Source organism: Apis florea, unplaced genomic scaffold, assembly GCF_048593485.1.
Source record: "Apis florea isolate Af1SG1 unplaced genomic scaffold, ASM4859348v1 contig_3496_pilon, whole genome shotgun sequence".
Taxonomy (NCBI): domain Eukaryota; kingdom Metazoa; phylum Arthropoda; class Insecta; order Hymenoptera; family Apidae; genus Apis; species Apis florea.
Genome location: NW_028256773.1, coordinates 7,905,069 through 7,929,778, shown reverse-complemented (window position 1 = coordinate 7,929,778; position 24,710 = coordinate 7,905,069). Strand labels below are relative to the sequence as shown.

The following is a 24,710-nucleotide window of genomic DNA, read 5'->3' as shown; positions in this document are numbered from 1 at the left end:
ATCGAGTTAAATCCTGTTTCTGCATCCGATGCATCCTCGTTTTCGTTATCGTTTCGATTTAAGCTAAAACAAGAAGCTCGAAGAAAAAATCGATCTTTGGAGTGAAAGAAAAACAAAAACAAAGGAGTCTACTTGCAGAAATAGGGGAACAGCATTAATAAGCAGTTGCAATAAATCATAACGAGTTTGGAAATTTATATTCGACGATCCTGTCTGGTAAAAGAATGGGATAAAATTTAGAAAAAATTAAAAATTTTTTTTTTTTTTGGACAGCGTGTTGGAACGAAAGGGATAATTGATAATCCCAAATAAATCGAGGAACAAAATGGTTGTAAATTAACTGTCTATTTGTTATTTCCGTAGGATTTTTCTTCTCTGTAAAAATTGCGATTTTAAAAGAACCTCTCTTTTCCCGTAAACAAGAAATCTTCTCTACATTTTTTCCACGCGATCGTTCTTCTTTCTTTCTTTCTTTCTTTCTTTTTTTTTGGCGCGACAAATATAAGACATGTTCGAAAATATCGTTGCAATCGGTGTATTTATGAATGGAAAAAGTTGAAACGCCCAAGGCGTATTACGTTCGATACATCATCCACCAACGTGATCCACGTTAACTACGTTGGAGAAGATTGTAAATCGCGACGATATCTCGCAATTCAACGCTCGTTACGATCATTGGGGGAGAAATAGGGTCGTGGGAAAGGCGAGGGATAGAAACAGAGAAAATTCGTACAGGCATTCGATGCTGAAGAAAGAATGGTAAAATGTTTAATAACACGCGCACTGTGGATTTTATCAAAACTTTATAATTCACACTCGATATTACAGCATTGAAAGTACAAATAATTCTTTAAAATGTGTATTTTCTTTGTGATAAAAAGCAAATCCAATTAGCGGACATAAAAAGCAAAATCTTAATCGATCCAATAATCGTAGATATATCTTGTAAATTGATCGAAATTCCATTCGTCGAGCTTCTCGCCGAATCGAGCATTGTTCTCGACGAATGCCGCCTCTTGAAGGAGAGAAAAGAGGGGGAAAAATTCGTCGGTTGTTTTTCACAAAGGCGAGTACTTTCAGCGAGCAAGGAGTAACGGTAAACGTACTTGGGACCATTGATATTCCTTTAATTGGATGGAATGCGTCGATTTCGTGGCTCGGATTCTTTTGGCAGAAAAGTGTACCGTTCCCCTCTCCCGTGAGAAAAGTGTGTCAGAATGTGTCTCTTTTTCTTCTTCTTCTTCTTCTTTTTTTCGTGTCTGTCTCGAAGCGAATCGAAAGGTTTGATTCGAGTTTGCGACGAGCGCGATACACTTCGATGTGCGAGGTTTTTTTAAATTTTAAAAATCGCAAATGAAGTGATCGTCGAACTGTGTTGATAATGATAATGAAAAAGAAAAAAAAATATTGTAATATTTCATTTTTTTTATTCATATTAAATATTTATACGTGGAAAGTACAAAAGTATTACGTTAGATTATATGGATTTTTGAAGGAAGAAAAAATACTTCTCGAGGTCTTATTTATTTATGAAGATGATAACAATCGATTCATTTGTTAATCAAGTTTTGGAAATTATATCGTATTACATTAATTGATTTTCGTACGAAAAAAAGAGATACTTCTCAAAAAAAGTTATTTACGTTAAATATTTTTAAAAAATGAAAGATAAGTATCCGTTGTTTCATTTATCGATTACAATTGATTTTCGAAAAGAAAAAATACTTCTCGAAAAATTATCCACATCAAATATTTAGAAAAAAAATGGAAAGTACAAAAGTATCCGTTATTTATTTATGAAAATAATAACACTTGATTTCATTTATCGATTACAAGGAAAAAAAGAAATGCTTTTCGAAAATTACCTACATCGAATATTTAGCAAAAAGTGAAAAGTACAAAAGTACTTACGAAGACGACAGATTTCATTTGTCGATCGACTTGATTTTATTTATCGATTACAAGGGGAAAAAAGAAGTACTTTTCGAAAATTATCTACATCAAATATTTAGAAAAAAAATGGAAAGTACAAAAGTACTTACGAAGACGATAGATTTCATTTGTCGATCGACTTGATTTTATTTATCGATTACAAGGGAAAAAAAGAGGTACTTTTCGAAAATTATAAATATTTAGAAAAAAAACGGAAAATACAAAAGTATTCGTTATTTATTTATAAAAATAATAACACTTGATTTCATTTATCGATTACAAGGGAAAAAAGAAGTACTTTTCGAAAATTACCTACGTCGAATATTTAGCAAAAAGTGAAAAGTACAAAAGTACTTGCGAAGACGATAGATTTCATTTATCGATTACAAGGGAAAAAAGAAGTACTTTTCGAAAATTACCTGCGTCGAATATTTAGCAAAAAGTGAAAAGTACAAAAGTACTTGCGAAGACGATAGATTTCATTTATCGATTACAAGGAAAAGAAGAAGTACTTTTCGAAAATTACCTACGTCGAATATTTAGCAAAAAGTGAAAATTCGTCGATCGACTGATTTTGGAGGAATATAATTACATCGCGTGATCGATTGTCGAAGGGAAGGAAAGTGGTGGCATTGTTGGTGAAAAAGAAAAAAATGGAGATGGGAACACCCGTTATATATCGGCACGCATGCCGTTGCACCCGGCAAGGACGCAATCTGGAACAGCCGCAAACGGACTTGACTGGTCGAGAGATTGCCGATTGTGACTGGTTGCTAGCTTGCCGGTTTCTACGTCCGGATTCTACCGAGAATAAATGCAAAACGACTCAGCGAGGAAGCGCGCTCCATTCCCGTTTCCACTCTCCCTCGATATCTTCGAATTTTCTTCTCCTTTCTTTTCAATCGTGATCCTTTAATATCGAAACGAGGGAAAAGGATATCCTCTTCTTTTAGAATTTGAATTTGAATTATTTGATCGTACGTTGAAAGAAATTCGGAAATTTTAAAGGAAAATTGGCTAATTTGAATTTTGCCAATTTTATGAAAAATTTACAGACACGTTTGAGCGAAATAAAACAGTAGTGATTTCGTAATATAGATATTTCTCAATCTTTTTCAACATTGTTTCCAACAAATTGTATCATCAAGAGTATCGTTTTATGATTAAGAGTAATAAGACTTTACATACCTTTACATATGCAGATTCAAGTGTTCGTAGCATTTTTACAACTCTTTCTCAAATGATATCCAACGAAGAGATACAATTTATTTTTTTTTTTTTTTTTCCTTTTCCCCTCGATGGTTAAACGACGTTTTAACGAAAGACGACAATGTTTCATCTTCTACGCGTTATTTAAGTACCCTCGTGCGATATTACACCTCGTCTTATTACCCGTTAATTGATCCATGAATGTACACATCATTTATAACTTGTAAATGGAATATTTTCACTTCAACCGATCGATTCACGAACGATCGATGAAGAGTTTGAGAAAATAAAAAAAAATCTAGAAAATTAAAATGAAAAAAAGAGGAAAAAAAGACGAGAAGGAAAAATTTCTCGCGGAAAATTATTATCGCACGTATTATTAGATGCGATAAGAATTATGTATTATTGCAGAAATATTGCAAATTGTAAATAGATTTGTTCTTGGTAAACATATATAACTTGCATGATTATACTTTTTAAAAAGTATAGATAGCTAATTATTAGTTAGGTTATTCACGATTCGAGGTGGAACGATAATAAAAACCTAACCTAACCAAACCTAAATAACTTAAATTCAATTCAAACAATTATCTTTTGAATTGGTAATTCAAGAGAAACGAAAGTGTAAACAATAGATACTTTAAACAATGTATTATATTTACATCGTACGTTCTCTTAATAAAGATAGATTATTCACGATTCGAAATTAAAAAAAAAATAATTTTGAAAACGAAAGGCTTAAAAAAGACCTAACCTAATTACATCTATTACTTAATTTTGTACTTTGTTGTCTCAATTAGACAATTATCTTTTGAATGGAAAAAATTGCAGAAATGTAAATAACAGATAGATTTGTCCTTGACTATTCTTTTGATAAAGATAACTAATTATAGTTAGCCTAGGTTACGACAAATGATAAATGAAACGATAAAACCCAACCTAACTTAACCTTAAATAATTAAATTCGATTTAGACAATTTTTCTTTCGAATTGATAATTACGAAAGTAGTAAATAACAGATACTTTAATACAATGTATTATTTACATTGTTCTTTTAATAAGGATATCTTTAAAGATACAATTAAGTTAGATCATACGAAACGATAAGAAAATCTAATAGCAGGAGATAATTAAATTCTTTTTGCACGAGTTAGACAATTATCTTTTTAGATAGGAAAAAAGGGATGGAAAATTTGAAAGGAGACGGCGAAGAAGCAGAAGGGGGTAAAAAGGAAAAAAAGAAGTGCAGCGAGTCGTGGCCGACGTTTCTTATCTCGCCATTTGCCGTGAAACGTAACGCGAACCTTTGACATTCACTTTCTAACGGAACTAATGCGCTCGTTGATATTGTGAAAAATCGACGCTTGAAAATATGCGAGTCGAGTCGGACAACAACGGTCGAACGAAACCGATTTTGAAAAAATCGTTGGGAAATGTTCAATGGGGTGGAAAAGTTGGTGATAAGAAAGAGCTGTGTGATCGTGTCCATTATTAACGTAACATATATATATATGTATGTATATATTACTCGTGTTCTAGTTTCTAAAAAATCTGTATACAACACATAATACTTGCAATTTGTAATTAATAATTATGAAATATCACCACCATCTCTTGAATTAAATACAACGATATATGTAAATTGTACGTTTCGCATAATACACGTTATACTTCAAATTACAGTAATATTCTTGTTATCGTTCAACAAATGATTTTACCTGCAATTCCTATGATCATAAATCGGTGTTAAGTATACCCCCACTGTCCGAATCTCCATTTAGATATAATTCCATCGTGAACGTAAAATTTAAAATCGATACAGAGATTCGAAATAATCCTTCGATCGTCGATGTTATTTATATAATTTATCCTTCGCGGTTAACAGATATTTTCCAGGAGAGAGAGAGAGAGAGAGAGAGAGAGAAAGAAAGAAAGAAACTGAAAAAGAAAATTAAGCGATAAAAACAAATTATTATTTCCAAGTGTATATATATCTTGTAACAAACTGTATCTATGAAAAAGTTAGCAATCGTTCAGGATACTTTCGAAAGACGCCATTCGTACACGTGATACATACATACGTTCCAACTCCGGCTTTGAACGATCGCAGACAGATGGATAGGGATAACGTAGGATAGGATAGACAGGATACGGTATATATTCTGTTCTGGAATCTGCTCTCGACGCTGTTGTGGGTGAGAGTCGGAGAACTAGGACTCGCGTACTCGGTAAGAATGCGAATCTAACGGGTGAGCCGCGATTCACTGCTCACGTTCGCGTGCACGTTCACTTTACATTCGTCTCGTACGTTCGTTTCCTTTTCCTTTTATCTTCTTGTCTAAAAAGATAATAGATCCGTCCGAAGTTTTCGCGATTGAGGATGAAAAATAACGTATCGTGTGTATAAAAGTTTTGCTGCAAAAAAATAATGTAATTTGGGGAATTAAGGATACGAGATAATTAATTTAATATTGTTTTATCTTAATATCGAATCTTTTAACAACCGTCCCCAATTTGGCCAACTGAATTTTAACTGGAAAAAAAAAAACGCAGCACGCTAGAAAATATATATATATATAAAAAACATTCGACTAGAAACAAAAAACGGCATAAAATAGGCCATTAAAGCTAAAACTTTAAGAGATGCGATAAAAATTCAGACGATATTCGAATAATCGAGGCCATTCTTTACAACGTTACACGCATATAATATCGATAAGTAAGAATAAAAAAACTATTCTTACAACGCAGACCCAAAAGGAATAGAGATAAGAAATACCCAGAAATTCTAATTTAAAATCGTCTTAAAACATCGATTCTTAAAAAAAAAAACGAATCCAACCAACGTTCTCCAATTATTTCCTACAGCTTTCACCTCGTTGAAAACGTCGAATTTACCTGGAAATCTTCGTTCTCGTACAGAAACCAATGCAGAATTGTCTGCATGGAAACCGATGGTAGCAGCGCAGCGTGTCTCCGCCGCGCCGATCCATTTGCAAAGAAACGAAATAAACGATCCCCTTACTCTCGCTGTGGCGAATCACAATGGTAGCAGCAGACGTGTAAACGGTGTGTGTGTCGGGCATGCGCCGCGTGGAGCAAGAGGAGGAGAAGAACTTGAACCGTTACTCACTCTTACTTACACTTACTTCGGACGAACGAACGAACGGTTCTCTCCTTTGATCTCGAGGGATCTCGTAGGAACGCTTTCGCAACGCAGGATGCGCCGTGCCACAGGCGTCCGATTGAAATTCAATTACAAAACTATTTTCGAGGCCGGCCCCTCGATCCCCTTGTGTGGACAAATTTCCAGAGTGTGGTTGGGCTGCGTGCGGGCGCAGGATCCATTGCCAGGCCATCCTGCAACCGCGAGAAAGGCACAGCGCGAGGAGAAAGTGTTCTTATCCCGCGAGTAGGATAGTAGCGATGGGATCGAGCGTCTCGCGAGCATGGAACAACTTTTGTAATATTTTTTATATCGGAAATTTGGCTGATTTTTTTTTTTGAGATTCAGTATTCTCTATGTTTTTTACTTTTATATTTGGTTGTTTTATTCTATGGTTTCTTCTTATGGTTATTTCTTTTAATAATAAGGATTGAAGGAGAGTATTAACTTGATAGTTTAAATTTAAAAATTGGAAGCAGGAATTTAAATGCTTTTGAGATTGTTGAGGATCATTACCAAAGTAATGATGTTTGTATCATATCAAAACAAGAATCTGTCTTTACTAGAAATCACTTTTAAAAAAAGTACTCGTTAATCACTTTATGATTTTATGATGGTATAATTGAAGAGAAGCAAATTATAGATTTTGATATGAAAAATGATTGAAACACGATTCTTCTTTTTTTTAACATTAAAATTCAATAACGATATTTTTCCTTCTTGTTATTAATTCAACACGATAATCGTATTATCCGAATATTAAATTTCCTGAATCAAAAAAAAAAAAAAAAAGGAGCAAATATAAATTTTAAAATTAATTGAAAAATGAGAAAAAAAAGTAAGAATAGACAAAGCTGAAAAGGGAACGAATGTTTCGAACGAGAAAAGCGAATGGTTGGGCTCGAAACGTCGATCGAAAAGCAGGCGATCGAATGCAGAGTCAAAGCGCAGCCACACGCTTCATTGAATTTCATTGGTCGAACACATTCAATCTCCGTACATCAGTTTTCGATGAGGAACAACGGGATCCGTGGCATTCTAGGCGCGGTGCCCGTTGTATTCACAGCCCGTTTCTATTCGAAACTCGTGCCGGGGCCAACGATTCTACATGTTCTTACACCAGCCTTCTTCGTGAAGATGAATGCTCGAGCCAGTACTCTCTCCGTGCTACGAATAACGTCTATCTCAATATGTATATATATATATATAAAGTGTATACTAAGTGGAAGAATTTTGTGTCTATAGTCGATCCATCACGAAAGGAATGACGATGTGGATAGATCGAAACGTGATAATTATGCTGAAAAAGAATCTCAATTCGTTCGTATTGAGTGAAAGAATTTTGGTTAAATGAATGAGAGAAAATGATCATGTGATAACGATGCTGAAAAGAACTCTTCTCAACGCGAAATATTAATTGTTCGTTCGTCCATTTTCGTATCAAGGCATGAAAAAAGAATTTTTAGCCTTCCAAATGTAAGCTCGTCCGTCGATAAATGAAATAAATGACGATGTGAATAGATCATAACGATATCGGATAAGATCTCGATACGAAAAGTTAAATATAAATGTTTTCTTATTTTTTGCGCGTTGATGTTGTAAAAATATTCGTAAAAAAATATATTTCGGTCTTAAAATTTATCGATTTTATGAGAATAATTTGTATCCGTATTTTACAATACATAAAGTACAAATAAAATGTTTTTAATCGTTGCAATAAAAATTTATTTTTGAGAAGATAAAAAAAATTTCGTGAGTAATAAATAAGTTGTAAAAATATATATATACATATATACATTTTTAATAGAAATCGTGGCACGGATAAATATCAATCTCACGTTTTCTTTAATAAAGCAAGGAATCACTTATCTTTATGAAAGTAATCATCGAGTATTTTTATTATCTCGCACCGTTCGGAAGTTTAAGGAAATTGGAAGTTATGAAGGGGAAAATGTACATTTTAACCACATTTAAAAGTATTTTATCAATGCATATAAATGAATATTATAATGTTAAACGTTGTTTTTCAATGGACGAATACAATTCCGTATACATAATATCCTACATGAATTATTTATTTAACAACTGCATTCCTAATGGCGGACACTTTTCATTCCTTTCATAAATTTAATTCGCAACAATTTAAAACGTACTTTCTTGTATGAGTAAATGAGACGAGAAGACTTGGTAATAAAAATTCAGGGGTGGGAGACAAAAAATAATTAATTAATTTCTCTAAAAAAAAAAAATTTCAAAGGATTCGTGTGCAAATTTGAAAAAAAGAAAATTGGCCCTGAGTCAATAAAACTGCCGATTGATATCTTCTTATGCCATCGTTAAAATGAAATACTTCCATTTCAGAATATCAATTTACGTATAAGAATAATAGGAAAAAGAGAAAAGAAAATATTGCTTTAGGCTCGATATGACGAAAAAAAAGGAATTACATTTATCACGCAATTAATGGATGCCGAAAAATGAGAACGAGCCAATTATTCCCAAGGCGAGCATTATAATTTGGATAATGTTCTATCTTGACGTAGATCGTTAATTAATTTCCATCCTCGTTTCACTATTTCTTTTTTTTTTTTTTTTTTATCCCGCATACCCCGCCATTCTGTCATTTTCGCCCGCATAAAATTCAAATTATCAAGCTATTCGAATTATTTTACATCGTGAAAAAAAAACACCTTATCATAATACATCTTTTACACAATGATGTCTCGAGGCTTTCTCTATAGCAAACAGTTTTTTGCGATAGAATCCCTTTTTTTTGTAATAATTTGATAAATCACGGTGCTTCATACTTTTTATAATTACATAAAAATGTAATAATAAGTACATTATTTTAATTTTATAAATGAGTCACATATATAAGATCAATGAAATATTAAATATTATTCATCATAATAAATATAAAATATAAAATCTATTCGACACACTTGTATTAAATACAAATTTCGAGCGACGTCCGTTTCCGTGACTTTATTTATAAACGCGTGGAACGTTATTGTAGGCTTCGTGTTATTGCCACTGCTGTATCGTAACCGCAGTTTCGTTCGATCCGTAACGATGTGAAGACGTGTTACGCGTTTAGCTAAATCGAAATTTTTGTTTTCGTTTAATGCGAATTTATCGAATAGATATTTTATTATTTTATTTAGATCGATTTTTTTTGAAAATCTCGTATGCAAAAAATTGTACTCTACATTTTATTGGAACACCATATATTAAATTTACACAATGAACTTTTAACATTGTCTCAATTTCTACTACAAACTATATTCAATTCAATTTTTTATTCATTGTCAAACATTTACGTATAAATTAGTTTCAAATATGCGGTAACCGTTTACGAATTAGGTTAGGTTAGATTAAATTAAATCAGCTTAGATCAAGAAGTGATTGTTCTACGATTTTTCGATAAATTTACACAAACTGAATGAAATATAAAACTTTTCAACTATACAATTTTCTACAAAAACATACGCAAAAATAACAACAATTTCCAAAATCTGTTCGCGACCCATACAGATTGAAGAAGTTCTACTATTTTCCAGTTCTTCTATTCGATAAATCTATAAGAGTAATATTGCATTTGGACAATTTGACGGTTCATAGTATCCGTGGATGATAAATTTTTATCGGTCAATTGCTCGACCGACCTGTCGACATTTATTACTCGCTATCTGGTACCGGTTGGCGAACAAGCGGATCGCAATGCGGACCAGTATCGAGAGATGAAAGGAAGGAACGGAAGGCTATGTTAACGCGTCGGAGGCGACAATAATAGAGTTCTGCGTTTCGATTTATCGTGGGCTGCCTGTTAAAGGCTTATAATTTATCGAGCCCGAGTATTGGAATTGTTCGAGTAACCTTTGACGTCTCCATTGATCGAAATTGCACTCTTTCAATTTATACGATTAAAATTATCGTTAGAAAATTAATGGAAATTAAAAAAGTTTTAATGAAAAATCAATAATTTTGTATGAATATGATGTAAGAAATAAAGATAAATACATACATTTAGGTGAAATGCTACCGTTACGTTCAGCAAATAGATTTCAAAACGAAAATTTCATTTCATTTTCAAATGTAATTCTTGTTGTTAAAACGACCATCGATAATCCATCCACCATTTGACCATATATCACAAATCCAAACGTCCAACACTCAAATTTATTCAACCATAAACCAACCACCGAACATAACCACCATTATATTTTAACTACCTTCCAATATTTCACGACTCTCCACGGTTTTCCTCTCACTCGAGCAACGATTTTTTCCCACCTCGGGGCGTGATCGCATAGGTATACCGACACCCGATTTACATGAAAAGAACGCGCGACAAGGAGCACCGCTTGGTTGTTGTATATACGCAATCGCTTGGTAACCGAGGCGCGCGCGTCTGAATTATGCGGTGTTGCTGTTGAATAGAAGAAAAGGGGGGAAAAAAAAGGGAAAAATTGACACGAGATTCGAGCCTGGTCGATTGAAAGTTGCCGGCGAATTTTTCCTCCTTGTTAATTATATTCTCCGCCAAGGACTTTTTACACGTTTACACTTTTGCTACATTCCACGCGACCAGAGGACGCCGCTTCGGCACAGATATACGTGCGCATGCGCCAACAACGGCCGACATTTTTGCTCGAATGGCCGCCGGCAATATAGTGCCGCTTCGATCGAAAAGACGACATCTATATTCGATTGGAAAATCAAGAGGATAGTGGCGGATTATCGGGGTTAAATCTCGTAAACGATTTCGACGTGTCGATCTGTGGTAACCACCGGCGACGAAGGATAAGGAACTCGTCCTGCGCACACAGGACCTTTCACTCGCGCTGGCGCAGATTACGTTCAACTGGACAGGTTCATAAAGAGATTTATCGATCCCTCGATTTATAAAGTCGCCGATTTGCCACCTGTTCGCTGCCGGATTGTACGAGTTGAGAAGGTGGTTAGTACAACTTGCCTATGATACATGTAATAGTTGTTCTTGGTTGGTGTGTTGGTTGGATAAATGAGAAGGGTAAAGGTTAGGTTTTAATGTTATAATGAAATATCATTACATATAGGTTAATGTGAAAATTTTTCTCTTTTATATTTTCATTAATAATTCATTTTTTAGTAATTTATTCAAAAAAAAAGAAATAACGAAAGATTTGTCAAAGAAAAAAATATGTACAGTATAAATGTATACTAATTGCCACATCTAGACCAATTTATAAAGACACTTATTAAGTTTTTTGATTTATTATGATTACCTACTGTTTGTCAGTAATTGCGCATTAAAACTAATAGTTAGAATAGTTTATTTTCTTCTAATCCTGAAGATTTTTTTCTTTGTCGCTTTTAAGAATTAATCGTCAGAAAATATTCAACAAAATATCCTCGCAACGTTAAGATCGATTCGTCGAAAGAATAAACACATCTAGATTCCCGATCGAGCGTCCAAAAAATTTCATCGATCACGAAAAACAATTCGGGTCTCGGGTTCGAGGCGTTTCGCATGAGGGGGCCGTAAATTACCCACGAATCGAGACGAGATTTATGTCTCTCGATTCTGGCCCGTTAAACGTGCCCTGTTAAAGCGCGAAAGAGTGTGTCGATGACGGTAACCAACCGACAGAGATTATATCCACGACGACAGGGCGCAACCGAAGATTTACGACCACTTTCTTATCCAATAGAATATTGCTCCCTGGAAAACCGATCTAAGAAAATCGATGTGTTTCACGTTCAAAGAGGTGTGGATTATTTCCACGTGGACAGGTTGCAATGAAATTTATACAGCCGTATAATCTACTCTCCAATGAATAATACCCGTTATACGAAGTCTTCTCGAATAAATCGAGTTGAAAATAATTTCCTGAAACTAAGTAGATCGTGTTGAAGTTTAAAGCGACGTGTGTGATGGAGTGGATCGTGTATAAGTTCTGACAACAAAGTTCATCCTATTAATATTATTACGTATTTATTTTTTATCAGTTTTCATCTTTAAACTACTTACTTAGTTTACGTTACCGTGATACTGTGTATAAAGTGATTAAGAGTGAGGTGAGGTTATTGAATTTTTAAATATTAAACGTGCCTGTCTGATAAGAGGTTCGGATGAAATTTGCGTTTAAGACCGGTCCAATTTTTAGTCGAATGGAACTTGATTAGAAAGTTGTTTGAAAAGCTTTAATTGGCAAATCACTGTTGTGAAACAAATGTTAAATCAGAATTTATCCATCAATTTTCCTAATTATTAATTTCCTGAACTTAGCCCAAAATTAATTTTCGAAACTCTGTATATGGAACAAATATTTCGATAAAGATTTAAAGTTTCGAGTTTAATCGAGATCGAGATTTTGTTTCGAGAGAATTTCAAGTATTTGATGTTAAAATTCTACAATGGAAATAAAACCGCTTTGGAATTAAAAATAAATCGATTTATTCGAAATTAACCAAAACGAATTCCGGTAATAATTTGTAAAATATTTGCCTCATTCTTTATCTTGTTTCGACGTTCGAAGCCATCGAAGATCGGGAAAAAAAGAAAACATCGATATCGTTGCAACAGTAACATTACACGCCCGGAATAAAATAAACTACGTGTTTTACCGGTTTGTTTGATTGGAATTCTTCGCAAACGTGCGAAATATATTTTATCGTAAATCTGTCATCGCGAGATCCGTGGAATTATTTAAAAACGAACCGTGAAAAACACTCTTTCTCTCTGTCTCTCTCTACTTTTTTCATACCGTGGCGAATTCGTATTCCATGCGTTGTTTATGTCCTGTTCCTTTCGTTTGACGCACAATTCGTTCTCGCGTTGTCGCGAAAAGAGATAAATGAAACTGTGAAACGAGATCGTAATGCCCAATATAAATAAAATATACATATATATATATATATATATACACGCTCTTTTACATAGAAATGTAATTGATTTTTGTCGAATCGGCCTGGTTCGACGGGCTTTCTCTTCACCATACCTGGACCGATTTTGCTTGAAATTGAAATGAGATATGACTGCTTCAAATAATTTATTTTGATTCGTTGCTTTCAATACTTGGGATTTTTTCTCGAAAATTCCCAAATTCGATTAGCAACATTATTCATCGCATGCGTCTTTTTACAAAAAATTCATAACGCACTTCTAAACATCCATTTTTAGATGATACGAATATTCGAAAGACTACAAAAACGACGAGTGTCCTACCGAGTTAATATATCCTTTCATCTTTCCTCGGTTTTTTTTCCACTTTTTTATTCCTTTTTCTCGTACACCCACGGTTTTATCGATCCCCCTGTTTCCAAGATATTCGTTTAGATATCGCTTAGATATGGAAAACGTTTCATGCCACCGTGAATACCTCGATGATATCTTTATCGATCGGTCGCCATTAACGCGTCCGACTGACCGACAGAATGCTCTTAACGTTTAGCCATAAAGTGAAAGAGGTTTGGGGCGGCCATGACTTTTAGCCGCGCAGCTGCTCGAAATCGCGATCACAATGTTTTCAATTCGTGTTGTCTGTATCTCGTGGTCGTCACGCTGCAATCTTGTCGCCAGGAATATAATTCAAGCCGGGAACGATGCGTGATTTACGACGTAGATCGTCGTGTGTGAAGAAACGGGGGGATGTCGAGCACGCGAGTGAAGTTTGAGGTTAGGTGGGAAGAAGTGGAGAGCGTTTTTGTGAATGATCGTAATTTGAATTTTGGAAAGTTGGAAATTTTTATCAGATGTACCGTTTCGCGTATTTGATTGGTATCTTTTTAGCTCTCGAATAATTGAATTATTCTCATTTTATTTATTCTTATTATATCCACGAATCGTGAGAGTTCATATAACTTGCCGAGAAGTAGTAAAAATTAATTTATACAAATAATATTAAATATAGCATATTGTCAAATGTGTAAGACATTCTTAATGTTAATTTATATTAGAAACAAATTTCGATAACATGAAATTTTTTTTTAGGAGGAGAAAAGAAAAAAAATATACCAAAATTTACGACGTTTAAATGACGTTTTATTACTCGAACGTTTATTTTTATTCGACGCTCGTTTTGACACTGCATTGGAAATACGTTTCTTTTTTTACCGATACGTGATCGTAATACCAAACGAATACTTCAAAAGAATACCTCTCGACCGAAACCTTAAACGACAAGAATGAAACGAACGAGAGATGTTATAATATAACAAGGCACTGGTTAACAATATCGGCTCGACGCACAATCGAAACCGGTCGAAAAAAACGTAAGAACGATTATAATGGATCGAGGGTAACCGGTCGAATAAAAAAGTCGAAGGAACAACCGGCAATGGAGAGGAATCCGCCCTCGCCCGGGGCGCAATTTCTCCCAACCGATCCAGGTCGAAGCCTCGTGAGCGAAGAAGAGAGTGGGGCGGGAGGGGAGGGTCCCAGAGGGAGACACTGCTCCATGGTGTCTCCGAGAAATAAGAGGAAAAATGGAACAAGTGAGTGGGACTCGAAGGATGAGAGAGGGTGGGCGAAGAAAGAGATGGTAAGGGAAAAAGAGCGAGGAAAAATAATTGCGTGTGGGATAAATGAGAGGGGGAGTTGGAAATTTGAGGAGAGAAATTGAGGATGGATTTGAACCGAATTCGAAGGAGGAGGATCGAGAAGAAAGGAGAGATATATTTTAATAACCAAATTGTTAGTTTAGAAGCAAGTAATTGGAGAGTACGAAGCAAATTAGAGAATTGATTTGAGGAAGAAAAAAGAATCGCATCGAGACTATCGCTACTACTACTAATCATCGTGTTCGATGATTTTCACAAATATTATCCCTCGATTGTGTTAGAAAAATACCTTCCCCTCCCCTCCCCTCCCCAAAAAAGAACTTGATAATATGGAAGCGCGTGACGCGAAGGATGCGCGCGCAACACGAAGATAGAAAGGAGAGGAAGACGGAGAGGCAGGCCGAATGAAAAATGAAGCGAACGATGGGTGATTACGAGAAGAGCCCACCGTGAGCCGATCTCCGCGTATATATATCTTCATTTCGCAACGATCCCCCGTATGGGTTACCCGATATACGAGGCAATAGCCGGCGAATAAAATGCGGCTGGATCGTCCGTTGCATGCAACCAAGATTTACATTGGCTTCGAATACCTCGTCGCCCATTTTTTCCCCCTTTTCTCTCTCTCTCTCTCTCTCTCCCTCTCTCGCTCTTTCTCCTCCCGTTTCGTGCTCGCTTTCCTGCGCCGCCTGTTGGCAAGAAACACGTATTACAGTCGAACCTTCTCGAAACGGATCCGCCACACCGCGGAACCAACCGATCCACCACGCATCTTTGAAACGTCTTCTTGATCTATATGTTATATGCCTGTTAGATTCCGGGTGCGGAGCAATATCGGTCGAGCCTTCACCGACGTGTTCTTTTGTAACCGGAGGCCGACACGGAGGGATAGAGAGAGATATATATAGGGAGGGAGAGAGATGTGTAACAGTAGTTAGGAGAGTCGCTGCGTCTATTTCGCAGGTGAACGCGATCTGGAACGATTTACAAGCGCCATTTTAGATGTTGTATCCCGATTAGATGCGTGGACTCTATCCATTACTCGATTTCCCCCGTTTCTTTCCGTATCTTTCTTTGTTCTTTTCTCTTATTCGTTTAAGATCGAGTTTTTTTTTTTTTTTTTTAATTCCTTTCGAAATATGAAGACACAACGGAATCGCGTCTTAAATCTACACGCGACAGGAAGATTAGATTAGATAATCGCGGGGACAAATAAATCGTCAGACTGCAAACAAGAGGAGAAGTGTGGCAAACCGATTCTTAATCTCCGTAATATCCTCGATCGAGTATCGATTTTTTGTTGCAACTGCTGAGTACGCAATACGATAAATACGACTTAAAAAAAAAAAGAAGAAGAATAAAAGATAAAAGAAGCTCCCATCCTCTTCCTCCTCTCTCCTCAAAAGCTTCGTTACAAAAATCGTATTACGATTTGCGCTTAACGAGAGATAAATAACGAATCAAAAAGAAAGAAAGAAAGAAAGAAAGAAAGAATTCCCTTTCACTCTCGTCGAATAAAGAATATTATTCGCGACGAGCGAATGGAAATCGGATTTGCACGATCGAGTAAAAATCGATCGAGTCGTGGGAATAATGTTGGAATAACAGAAATCGAGGGTAAAAATCTGTATGTTTTTCGATGAAATGAAAAAGAAAAGGAAAGACGTTCCCTCCTGAGTTGCTTTCCAACTTATTGCGTAATATCTCGATATACGCGAAAGGGAGACGAATTTAAATATAAAAAGATCTCCTTTAACAATGGTGGACAACAATGGTGGAAACAAAGGGGGAAAGAGTCGAAACGAAACGTTGATTCTCCTCTCCCTTTTTTTTAAGGGGAGCACACATGATCGATATGAATAATATAAAATTAAAAATTGTTTATCACGCGATTATCTTGAAAAAAGTTTTTGGTCAAACGATGTTTAACAAATATTAAGATTATCATTCCAGAAAGAAATCACAATTTCTTTCATATTTCAAATAATTTCTTCAGGGATATCGATACACGTTTACTTCTTTTTCTTTTTTGACAATATTTTCTACAATTACTTGATAATCGGTGCTTCGATCAATCTTCTATCTAAATAAATCAAAGTATCTTTCAAAGACCATTTTTAATGCAATTGTTACAATTTTCTTCAAAGATACAAATATACGATTTTAAACGGTTTAAAACGAACGTTATCTAATTTTTTAAATACAATTTATAAAATACGTGATATTGAAAACGAGATAAAGAAAAAAGAAGAAGGCCAGAAACGTTGGAATAATCAATTACGATTGATCGTTACGATTAACTGCCCCCCTGCTGGCGCAAACTTTCCTCGAGGATATATCGAAAATCGCGATCGATCGATCGCGTGTGCACGCCCCTTTACGCCCCGTAAAGAAATCGTGTCGTGTCTCAATCCTCTCACGGCACGGTATTGAATTAAATCCTTGTAAATACTGCTAGTAGTCCTTTGAGCGCGTGATAGGCGCGTGATAGGAGGGAAAAGGAGAGAGAGAGAGAAAAAAAAAGTGGCGCAACACGTAAAAACCGATACCGCGATTTCATGGCAGACGGCGGTCGAAATCGACTATGGTAATCCTAGACAGTGGAAGGTGAGCATTACGTCTCCATTCGGGTTAAGCAACACTCCGCCTACTGTAATTTCAAGATCCCTAATCGTCTGCAGCCGTCTAGCTTCGGAGAAACATTAATCCTGCCCCGTATTAATGATCGATATGCTACGATTTATTAACATCTCTATTCCCGACACTGTTATATACCGTTTAAACCGGGCTTGCGTGGTCTGTTCGTTCCCCCTTCTCGCCTCTTAATTCTTTCTTCTTTTCAGTTCTCTCTCTCTCTCGATTGGGGGTAATTTTCGAATTTCGAAGAGTTTGACGAAAAGGAAGCAGAAGGGAACGAAATTGGAACGAAAGGAAAGAAGATAATCGATCTTCCGAGAGAAAAGGTGATGTTAGATTAGGATTTTAGGTTAGGTTAGAATCAAGGAAAACGGATGTCTTTTTCGCCAACAGGACGTTTGGTTATCGGACCAACTTTGAAGATTTACGAAGCGATTAGATTAGATTAAGTTTAGGTTAGGTTAGTTTCCTTAGAAGATTAACAACAAGTGCGCGATAAGGTTGTTATCTCGTGTGTTAACCTCGAAACGGGAGCGATCGTAGGAGTCGCGAAATCGATTTCATCAACGGAGGATTTCTAGCTTGCCTGTCAAATCGAGCAAAAAATCCGCTCCTCGAGCGTGTCGTCACGATTCCATTGACGACGATTCGATGAGATCCGTCCGATCGAGATCGAAAACCTCGATAAAACGTACCAATTGAAAAACTTTCTATCGAAAATTTATTATAATCGAGCGATTGTAACGAATATTATAGCATAGCAGATACACGCTATTTTATCACGCGGATAAATATCTCGACACAGCACCTGCAGTATCTAAATTAATCTATTTTATTTTATTGTTAAATAATCGAAACGATAAAACGCGTGATAAGAAGTAGGTTATACAAGTAAGGTGATTACATTTCCGTCTCGATAAATTACGATATTAATTTTCTCGAGAAAAAGAAACAAGAAAAAAATGAAATTATTTTGTTCTGCCATTAAACAGCGTACAAAGTAACACAACGTGACAAAAAAAATGACGCGCTATCGATAAAATCGACTGCGTACGGTCGCTCGCGCCGATAAGATAAACGCGGAGAAAAATAAACGAAATTACGATCCGCGAGATCGAAACGAATTAATCGGTTTACAAAGGGTATTATCTATCATTCCGTTCTGCAAAGAAATACGGAAGCTCGAATCTCTCCCTCCCCCCTCCCCTGCCCGCGCTCCCTCCTCTTCCAATCGTCTCCTTTTTATCCTTATCGAGCACGAGCGACGTCCCTTTTTCGCTCGATCCTCCTTTCACCCGGATCCTTGCCAAGGAGGGAACGAGGTGTTGGAACGAGAAGGAAATGGAAAGGTGGAGAGAAGCTCGCCGCAAGGATTCCTTCGCGAGAAAAAAGAAATTCTTACTTGGCCTCCTCCTCCAAGCGTATACGAAGTCGTTCCAAAGAAAGTGAACGGCGCCGATTTCGAAGAGGAAAGAGAGCCTCTTCGCGGCGTTACAATGCAAATCCGTGGAAACGGGCATCGCTCGATTAATCATGCGACCCGCGTTCACGCACGATTCGACGATGGGTTTAAGTGATTTCACGTGGATCGATTTCGATTTCTCCTTTGGGAAAGATTGGATTGGATCTCCGTCAAGCAAAATAAAATGATCGAAATTTTTATATTATATTTTTCATTATATGTATCTATCTATCTATCTATTTTTTTTTCTAACTGTGCACCAATTTGCTCGATGTTCATCAGATTTTTCCGATCGAATAAAATTTATAATTTATCGAACGATCGATATGTAAATTGGAGAAATGGACAAAAAAAGCGAAGATACGTTAATCACGATGAATGAAATAAAAAAAAAAAAAAGAAAAGAAAAAGAAATGTTAGCACGGTTGTTTATTCCGAATGACATTTACTAATAGCATTCCGCGCGAGTACTTCAACTTCGAGAAATAAGAGAGGTGGCATTCTCCTAATGATGATTTTCGCGACAATGATTTATCGCGTGAGAGAACGATTTCTTGCGGATTTCACGTTTTTTAGAGAGAAATCTATTTTATACGATAATCGTGTTCGAAAAGTAATTTAAAGCGAATTAAAAGAAACGTTACGAAATCCTTCGTAACGTTATTCAAAGTGTATTCTTTCGAAGTGTATTCTTTCGTCGACGTAAATCGTTCGACACGTCGTCGTGTCGTTTCTTAATAATTTTCGCGTGGAACGTTTCGATATATTGCGCTTATCTAACCCGCCAAGTAGTGTCAAAGGATCGATCGATCGTCGATTATGAAAAAAATGTACGGCACTATCAGCTACAACGTCAATCAAGTTATTGGCACAATCCCCCACCTGGGCGTCAAAGGTTGTGAATGCATTGAAGGCCGACAGGACGATGATACAAGGGAAATGTTAAACGAACTGGAGAAAAAAGGACAGCCGTGGAACAGCATTTATAATCGTTATATTAATTACTGCTTTCTATCTCACGAGGCTGGAGAAAACATATACGATAAATCTTTGAAAAAGTTTTCGAAAATGAATGGTATTCTTGTTTCTTCGAGCATATTATATAATAAACTTTTCTTCGAAAAACTTGTATTCTTTTTTTTACAAAGTAAAAAAGTAAAGAAATAAATAAAGAAAACGTACGGTTAGAAGAAACGTAACACGTACTTTGTTTACTTTGTTGGAAAGAAGTCTCGGAGGACGGCGCAGGTGTCCTTCGCCTAGGACCGCCTATCCCCACTTCGAACGCTTTGTTGACAATTCTGACACCACATGCTACATAGTAGAAGAAGAGCTATAATTTGAATATTTATTTTCATTTATGAAGTTACGTTAGAATAATTATTTAAATGGAGATTGGAATATTTTCGAAACTATTATTATTTTAATTAGTTTACACACATTATGAGAAATAACAAGATTTTTAGAATATTCTGAATTCTATAAAGAATTCGCCCGCGTAAGAAACAAAAATGCGCGTGAAAAATAGGCGTTTTCTTCCAAATTAACCGCATCCCTTCTTTCCAGCATGATGAATAAATTTCATTTCGAAAGTCGATCGACTCGATTCGAAATGTAATTATATTTTCAATTTATTTTTCTCTAACTCGCGTATCACGCGAATAAGCTATTCAAAATCGTAACTAATTACTAACCGGTGTCGTCGATCCATCCTACGAGACTTCATCAGTTACACGAAGCGCGAAGTTTTGTTTAGAAATCGAGATGCAGTGTTTCAAACTCGAAAGTGGCATTATAACTTGTGCATTAATCATCGTGATTACTAAGAAGTTGCTTTCTGAACGCGTGGTGAACGAGACAACTTCGATCGCCATTACTTTCGAATTAGGGATGGGAATATCATTGCGCTTTCTCGCTTTGAAACTTGATCTTGCGATTGAACTTGCGAGAAAGAATTTTTCCAACAGTTTATATTCAACGTTTATTAGAGAAAATATTCTAGAATTTTTCATCTTAGCTAGAACGATAAAAATTTTTTTAACCCGTTCCTCAAGATTTCGCTATAAAATAAAAGCCACAAGTCTATAATTTTAGCATCTCAAGATTCGAAACGAAGTTTTGACGATTAAAAGGCTACCCTGCAGCCTACTCTATCTCGACGATTTTAAAGAAGAAACAGAAGCGATCCTTGTTCTGGACAGATTCGAGACGGTTTCCGGAAATCGGGGATGCACGCCGAGGCGAGACAAAGGTATTTCCATCCACGACAGTTCCATCATCCGCTCGTTGGCAACGCTTTATCGCGATTTCCACCCCGTGTTTCCTAATCCACAGCGACCACTACACGGAAACCGCACGAGACAATGAGAACGATTTTTTCCACCAGCGGTGCGCGCATCATTTTTCACCTCGAGTCCCGGCTCGAATCGTCCGACGTTATGATTTGTCGAGAGCGATCAAAGCTGCGCACTTTCGAAATGCCAGACAAATGTCAAACACGCAACACGTGCGTCTCGTTCCCCGTGCGCCGTTAATCGTTTCGATCGACCGAAAGAATCCGATCTCTTAAACCGATGTCGTTTATCGGGGCAACGATCGCTCTTCGAATATCATTTAATTAAAAATATCTATCGAATTAACGAATCGAATATAAATCGTTTTTAATACGATTTGTTTGTTATTTATGTTTAAAATGTATCGATGCTGGTTTGTGCAAAATTTGAATGGAAAGAAAAATATTCGATGTACACTCGTCCCTCAATTTACGCGATTAAGAATCGTGTAACCGTCTCTGCTACTATGTAGTGTGTGGTGTCAACAAAGCGTGTGAAGTGGGGATAGGCGACGGATCTCTCTCGTCCCACGTGACTTCTTTCCAGTAGTGAACAGTAGATACGTCGTGTAATGCTTGTATACAGAAGTAATACAGAAGTAATACATTATTTTAATTATCAAATTGTTTTTAAACGATACGATCATCGATATTTATGTAATCCACTCGTATATCTGATCAACTGTAATATCGATTATTGATGAATCTGTCGAAATTGTTTTATAACGTTGTATAATCGTTGAATTCGTGCAATTAGATATATATATATATATATATAAAATTTATTAAGCTCTTCCATTTTATTACGCAACGTTTCTTCCAGAATCTCGCCTCACCGACTCTCCTACGAAACGCTTGCGAAATCGTAATAGCGCGTTCTTAGATCCGGATAAAGTAAAACGGGCAAAACGTATCCTCCGTCTGATTAAGTATGTGACGCGTGATTAACTTGTCAACATGAAAGCGGGTGATTGCGAAATCGGCGTAAAAAGCAGCTAACGAGCGTTATATTCTCGGTATAGGAAATGCCAATTTATTACCAAAGTTCCATTTAGTACCGCATTCCGCCGCTCGAGGGAAAAAAAAAAAAAAAAAAAAGAAAAAAAGAAAGAGAAAAAAAAAAGGAATTGGCAAAACATTAAACACCACGTGGCAATGGCCAAGCAACGCTCGTGATCGCGTTACTCGGTTCAGTATCGTTTAATCGGGCTGACAGCCAATTATGCGTTTCAATCGCTTCGCTCGAATTTATTGTTATTCTTAAATTATCTTAGAATTCTTGGTAACCAATTCGATCTCGCAACCAAGCGACTCGCATGTTTGTTATCCTTATACGAGTATTATTCTTGCGATAATTTTCTCTTACTTTACTTTCTCCACGATAATATTCGAAAGATATATCGTGGTTTTTAATTTTCACGCTCGTTACACGATGTCGCCCGATCCACGACGAAAGGTCACGAGCAAATCCGGATACGAAGGCTGGTCACACACGAACGAAAACAGTACACGTAGGGGAACGGTATCGCGCGCGCGGCCGTGTTTCTTTCCTTTCCGCATTCGCGGCTGGGGAAAAATCAATTATACAGCCGGTCGCGACCCGTCTTCGATTATGATTTACACTCGTAGTTGCGGTTTTTTTTTCCATTTTATCTATCGATCCTAATGTATAATGTAAATTCGATTACTCGAGTAATAGTGAAATTCGTATCGAGTATAATTTATATTATTCGTTAGGATTTTGAATTTTCATTTACCTGTTCAAGAAATTAAACGCGTCTCCGACCCAAAGTAAAAATAATAATTTTATGCGACGATAAAATTCAATTCTGAATGATCATATTCGCCAGGTTAGAATTTTTGTTTCCATTTCAACACTTGTCGAAAAATCTAAACTTTCAACACACTCGTTGAATATGGCGAATATGGAACAACGAGTTAAACGAAATATGATTGATCAATAATGATAACGTGATATCAATCAGCGCAAAATTGACGCCGTATGAAAAAGTGACGATAATTCTTACCGCGTTATTTTGCAAATCAAATAAATTAAACGTTTCGTATTATGAGCTTCGCTCTCTCGTCCACAGGCGGCGCGCGTAATAAGAAATTTTTCTCTCGGGTGATAGCGAAACTCGAGAGCGAAAACTCGAATTATGCGAATCATCCATCCGGATCCAATGGATCGTTATATCGCCGTGGAAGAAGAGCTCGATGCTCGCGGAGGGTGGTCGTAAATCTGCGGCTAACGAAATCGCGGCTAATTTATCGACGGATGAGAATTCTTCCTCGAGAAGAAATTTTTCCTCGGTGGATCCCTAATATCACGCGCTGAATCGTCAGCTGGAATTACAGATTGCACGGTTCGCGTATGTAATCGCGCGTGGAATAGGTGATTGATAACTTGTGAACGGCGCGAATGGAGGAAGATTCGAATTGGCGATAAACATGGATGACGTTGTCAAGAGGCGAAAGTGCTTATAGCCGTGGTATTTTCTTTTTTTTTTATTACTATAAATTTTTTGTATATATTAAAATTTTTTTTTTAATACTCTGACACTTCGGCTTGAACTTTAATCGATATTGAAATTTATTCGATATAAGGGAGGAGAGGAAGATGAATATTCGGTTTGGGGAGCTAGGATTGGTGTCACGAATGGTAGTTGTTGCAGTATAATTCTGTCACAATGATTTCGCGTTTAACCTTTACAAGCTGCCAGGCGACAATAGAGACGTAATAAAGAACGTGTTTTATGACTGTAGGCGAATATAATCGGTCTCTATTTACATTGTAATTCTTTTGATACTTGATTATTCATTCATCCTTTTTTCTTCTTTTTCTTCATTTTGTTCCTCCCCCTCCCCTCTCCCTTTTCCCCCCTCGTTTCTAAGTATAGTGTCCGCTTTTCGTTATCGAGCTTGATCACAGAGTAAATGGTTTCGATACGACGTCCCAATGCTTTACGGCCTGTTATGAGATTTAATGATACGTCTTCTCCAGCCTCTATTATAAAGCGAAGGATTTCAAGTATGCGTTTCTTTGCATCTCTCTCTCTCTCTCTCTGTCTCTCTCTCTCTTTCTCTGAAAGAAAGAATTCACTTCCTGTTGCGAAATGAATATGAAATTAATTATATTTACAATTTAGAACGATCTAGGGAAGAGATCAAGCAAGAATTCAATAACAATTTCTTCGAGGAAATATTGTTGTTTCCATTGATCGTTGAATTTGTGTAAAGTAAAAATAATGGCAGGCGATCCACATTCGTTTCATGAATTCCAATTCCACTTTTTTTCCAAAACTTTTTCGATTTTTGAATTTGAAATTGGATTATGGAAATATTTCAACGACGGAATGAAAAATCTTGTTGAAAGATTCTGAAATTGCACTTTTATTTTCTCTTTTCAAAATAGAAGCGAGTATTTA

At 36.3% G+C, this 24,710-nt stretch overlaps 1 protein-coding gene and 1 long non-coding RNA gene across 4 annotated transcripts in view; both read left to right on the top strand.

Annotated features, from left to right (window-relative positions):
- Nucleotides 1-24,710, top strand: part of LOC100866760 (uncharacterized) — a 141,287-nt gene that overhangs the window by 44,030 nt on the left and 72,547 nt on the right. The gene's annotated exons all lie outside the window — the stretch shown is intronic.
- Nucleotides 1-24,710, top strand: part of LOC147656867 (uncharacterized) — a 139,029-nt gene that overhangs the window by 102,526 nt on the left and 11,793 nt on the right. Inside the window, exon 2 of one of the 2 annotated variants that reach the window (XR_015293592.1) lies at nt 21,045-21,201. The exons of the other annotated variant lie outside the window; for it this stretch is intronic. This is a non-coding gene — a long non-coding RNA (uncharacterized LOC147656867). The remainder of the gene's footprint in view (nt 1-21,044; nt 21,202-24,710) is intronic. 2 annotated transcript variants of the gene reach the window in all.